Here is a 5,984-nt window from a genome sequence, read left to right on the forward strand (position 1 = left end):
CCCAAAACCTTATTGTGTGCACTATTAGGACCACCAACATGAATATGCGATTTCTCTTTTTTCTTCCAGTTGGAAAATCATACACTAACAAAACGCTATCTCTTGACTCTTCACTTACTTCTAGTTTGAACAGATAGCAACATAAACAAAATGCACATCATTTGAAATGTTATAATCTAACCAATTAGAATATGCACTTAAATAAAGCTGGATTGAATTGTCTTGACTTTGTACCAAATTTTTTAAGTGGAAAAGTATGATTTCGAGGCTAACAAGGACCTTTTAGTAAATATGCTCTACAAACTTGATCTCGAATATTATAATTATAATCATAAATTATGGTTCTTAGACCAGGATTTACACGAAGTTCTTCTAGATTGAATTCTGTATAAGATCGATTAGAATCCAAAACAATTTTTCTTCTTTAAAGATGATGCCTCAATTGTCTCTATTGTTGTTTTTCTTTTACGATATCTTTTCATATTAATTTTGAATTAACTCTACAAAAGTATTAATAATAAGAATAATACATTCTATTATATAGATTTAAAAACATAAAAACTTAAAGTCTAAGAAAATTTTGAAACTTACTTGTCGAGTTCGCATATCCAAACGAGTGACAACAAATAATCCTTTAGCTTGAACTCTAAAATTAATTTTAAGAATCTATACGAGTAATGTGAATGTAAAAATAATATGGAAACAAACGAAAATATATAGAGTGTAATGTGAATATAAAAATTATGTACAAAAAATTAATGGCACAATAAAAATGTCTCTCCATATTGAATTAGAGTTAATTCTATAAAAGTATTCACAATAAAAATATTAAAAATTATTACATAGATTTAAAAATATAAGAAGTAAAAAGTTTAAGAAGAATTTCATACTTACATATCAATGATATGATATGTATAGCCTAACAAATAACAAAGAAATTATCTTGTACCTTTAACTTTAAAACTGATATATATATAACCTTGATATAAAAATTACGTAGGAAAAGAAAAGTAAATATTACCTATTTAAGATAACATTGTTGATAATCGAGCTTAAAAACTTCTCTAAATTTTGAAAGGAAAAAACTTCCACATAAGATAAAGGAGCTGCACTGCAAACTAAAAAGCTAAAAACCTATTTTATATTTTAATTTCATATTTAGAATTTAAAAAAATTCCATTTTTATTTCCATCAATGGTGGAATAAAACCCCATTACAGGTAGGACTCTGTTTTAAATCAGACTTTTTAATTCAACCTAGAATAAAAATCACATAAAAATGACCTATAAAACATTAAACAAGACTCGAACTAAGACACGTGCTACTTGATTCCTCCCCTTAAATAATGAACCATGAAAACTTTTAACAGATAAATGCCCATTTGTTAATTAATATTATTAACTATTATTTAAAATCTTATATTAAAAATACAAAGACCGATAATTTGAGCGACACGTGCTAATTATATTGTATTAGTGTGTTTTTAACCCTCAAATTTCTAGTCCAGTTTTTGTTTTTTTTTAATATTTTCAGTTACATTTTAAGTCTTCATTGAAAAAGAAAACAGCTAAATGAGCTAATTTCGAATAATTTTACACGCATTTTAAATGGTTTTGAGCGGAATTAGATTTTAGACTTCCAGTTTTCCATTTTTATTTTTGTTTTGATAAGTATGTAAATATACATATGTAATTAAACTATTAAAAAGATTTAAGTAGATTATGAGATATGGGGGAAATGGATTCGGTCCAAGCCATTCAAAGCATTAAAAAAACCCAGTCCAACGGCGTCTCGTAAATACGAAAAACTTAAACAATGACCTAATTTACCAGCGATATTTCATAAATAGCCTAAACTTGAACGATATTTTATAATTAGATTTTTGTAGAATTTTTTCTGATAAATTTAATCTTGTAGTACATTCTTTCTTTTATTTAATTTTCATAGTATTTTATAATTAAAATATTAAAGGAAATCAAAATTGATTTAATATTAATTAGTTAGATTTTTAAAAAATTTTAAAATTTTTATTAGTCATTAATTACAAAATATATGATCATTAATAATATTTTCAATTTAATTATTTCTTATTTTATTAGTTAATGAAAATGTTATATATCTCTAAATTTTAGGAATATGTTAGGATGGTTATGTTCACAAAATTATTCACCTATTATAAAACTTCTTCAAACAAAGTATAAACTCCAAGTGAAAATTGTAACAAATACTATACTTTTTAATGATGGATTTTGCAACTTGCTCTAGTATTATAATTATTATATAATATGAGTCATACATTTGCAAACTATTATATATGCATGAATAGATGGGACAAAGTGTAACATATTTGATTTTTACGTACTATGTAACATATTAGACTATTCATAAAAATAATGGTGGATTTAAGTCATTCTGGCCATTAGGGTAGAAAGCCCCATATTTATTATCAAGCTTGAGATATTTTACTTTTATTTATTTATTTTAATTATTCTTAATTAAGATAAAATCTTATAAATGTTGTCAAAACGAGCATAATTCAACTATTATATAGATGTGCATGTTAATAACTAAAGGACAGTGATTAGATACAACATACGTGGCACCTAATCTCAAACTCTCCCCTTCCTTCCATATGTGCAACCAAGGTTATACAAAAGATGGATGCAGCCTTTCATAACTAAAATGTATGTGGTTTGGATTTTCTCACCGCTCGTATTCTACTCAAAAGAAAAAAACCATAAAAATGTTATATTGGAGTCTTGTCATATTTTATTGTAGACTGAATAACATCAAACTTAGTTAAGTATGTATTTGGCATACCTTTCAAACACACACACATGATATTTCAAGTAAAAAAACTTATCATATAAGTATTTTTAAAAGAAGAATAGTTAAACGCTCCATCAAAATAGATTTTCAATTTATTTTGATTTATATAATTGAATTTGGACGAAGTTGAGTGCAACGCTATTGTCAAAAAATGTTTAGTTCAACTGATATTTATATATATGGAGGACTTATTGGGGATGATGTCCTAAAGTCTCGCGTCCTGTAATTTGTAAACATAGTTTTGTACGAACGCTTATGATGTATAATATATGATATTTACTTCACTATTTATCTTTGAACATTGGATGTTTTATTTGCTTTACCACAAACTAATAAACTAAAATCACTAGTTGTCATTATGTAACTTAAGCATGCATATGGTGACATACAAGTGGATTATGTCTTAAGTGACAACCAAAATAGTCTATAGTATATGGATATAAGAGGGAAACCTTATCTTGGTAACGCTATGGATGCGGCCCGCTTTGTGGAATAGTTACAAATGTTGTAACTTGCTATAGATGGTCTAGTTCTGATCATTCATGTGGGGACATGCGAGCGGGGGCATCCTATACAAAGAGTTTGTATAAGACCTGACCACAAGTGTTAACGTCTCGTTATATAACGTCATTCATGATAGAGACTTAACTCCACTAGGACGACCATAGATAACATGACCTCAATCTTGAGTGAGTTGAGAACTCCTACCTTTGAGAGCGGTCCTTTGATTTGCATGGGTGCGAGTGGTTAGGTCACCAACTCAAACCTACCACTTTGAGGATTTGTTTGATTTTGGAGCTGGGAACTCAGCTACACAAGATAGAATTCACTCCTTCCTCGAAGCATGAGTAAGTAGATAGATTGATCCCTTAAGGGCTGATCCTGAGGCTTGAACGATGTGGCACCACACACCTTCTCATGGTCCGAGAGGTGTCCATACATAGTAAGAGTATGTTGTATTGTTCATTAGAGGAATCAGTGGTACTTAAGGAGTTAGATATAACTACAGGAGAAAAACGGTAAATTGGCCCAGTTGTATTTACGAGCATCTGTGTAGGGTTATCATACTGTTGATTGGTTATATTCGATGGACATAGAAATATATATGTGATAAGGAGAGTTCAGCTGTCGGTCTTTAGTGGAATACCCGACAGTTAACGGATGGTAGATCTCGTAGTTAAAGAGTTTTAGTCATCTATTCACGTACCATTAGAGCTTTGAGCCATAGGTCCATAACGTCCCTTGGTAGCTCAATGGATTAAGTTGAGAATTAGTTTTTGGGCCAGTTTAGAGTTCGATTATATATGATATAATTGAACTGGTTAATTATATATGATATGATTGACTTTATGTATGAGATATATTAATTAGAGGAAATTGGATATATATATTGTAACATCCCGAATTTCAGAAAAATTTAAGTTAATTATCTAAAATTATTGAGTTTAAATTTTCCTTTCATTTGGAAAATTGGGATTAAATTGAAATAACCGAAAAACTTTTGGATTTTAGGGCCAACTTAAAAAAAAATTAAAGAGATAATTAATTTCATGTGGTTTAATTGATTTAAATATTTGGAATGATTTAATTTGTATCAAATTGATGGATTTTATGCCCTTTAATTTTGATTTTTGAAGGCCAAATTAAGATAATTTGAAAAGTTAATTGATTTATAAATTTAATAGAATCTTTGGAGATTTTGGAGATATTATGATAAAATATTTTATTTATCTTTTAAAAAAAATTAAAAAAAATAAAAGAGTTGAGTTTTTTTCGAAATTAAATGAGAGTGAAACGAGAAAAAAAGAAAAAAAGAAAGCAATTTCAACTTTCACAAAATTGTCGATTGCCAGAGTTTGAACCGTTGGATCGTGCTCAATTTTGGTCAGTCTATTTGAGACATATGGAGTTTCATTTTGAACGGTTGGATCGTTATTTGATGCTATGGTTTGTTCGTAATTGTTGCTGCAGAAAATCTGTAAAACTAGAAATTCCCCTTCTCTCCCACCCTCGCAAACCCTTCTCATGCAAGACTCTCGCTACCAGCCACTAGCCTAAACAATTTATGTTGTCCGAAAGCAACACCCACTACCTATCTATAGTATCCACGAGCCGATGCACCATCTACTGCCACTGCCCGATCTTTGCCGGAATCTTGAGAAAAACCTTGGATTCAAGATTTGGAAGTTTTGAGGCATTAACCATCAAGCTAGAGACCATTTTGTTTTACAAAAAATTTGTGAAGATCGATTGGCTAATTGAATGAAGTTTTGGAATTTTTCTTGGACCAAACAACAACTTTAGGTTGATTCAAGTGTGCTAAAGAAGTTCTAAGGAGATTTTGTTTTGTGTTTTTTACCTAGTTGAGGTAAGTGGTACTATTATCGGTGCCTTTGTACCAGGCGACCTAGTCTAGAATTATAAAGTTAACTAATGGACTTTTGAAGCATGATTTTTTCATTATGTTTTACATGTTGCATGATAGTTATAAGTATTATGAGCATGTTCGAATTTATAATAAGTATTGATATTATGTATATGGTACATGAATAGACCAATATAACGGTTTACTGTCTCGCCTTGACGCATATTTTATTTCAGAGGACCTACGGGTCTAGTTTCATGTTTGACGATGTGCCTACAGACCGCTAAACATGCGTGAGTCGAAAGGTTCACGTTCATGTTATTTTTCCATATTTGACGGTGTGCCTACGGGCCGCTAGACATGCGTGAGCCGACAGGTTTACATTCATGTTATTTTTATGTTTGACGGCGAGCCTACGGGCCGCTAGACATGCGTGAGCCGACAAGTTTACGTTCATGTTATTTCCATGTTTAACGGTGTGCCTACGGGTTGCTAGACATGCGTGAGTCGACGGGTTCACATTCAAGTTATTTTCATGTTTGACGGTGTGCCTACGGGCCGCTAGACATGCGTATCAAGGTAAGATAATACGTCTTTTGGTTTTTCTTTCATCATCAAAAATCGATGTAGCTGTATGAGCCACAGGCTATTTTTCTTTGCTCGTGGATGCATAGCCTGATCCCAGTAATGGGATCATTTACTAAGTATTTTATACTCAACATTTCTTAATTTATGTTTTTCAGGTAATGATAGGAACGGACCGGCGGGTGACGAGAGAGACTTGTGATCG

Source organism: Benincasa hispida, chromosome 2, assembly GCF_027475165.1.
Source record: "Benincasa hispida cultivar pf3 chromosome 2, pf3_genome.v1.1, whole genome shotgun sequence".
Taxonomy (NCBI): Eukaryota; Viridiplantae; Streptophyta; class Magnoliopsida; order Cucurbitales; family Cucurbitaceae; genus Benincasa; species Benincasa hispida.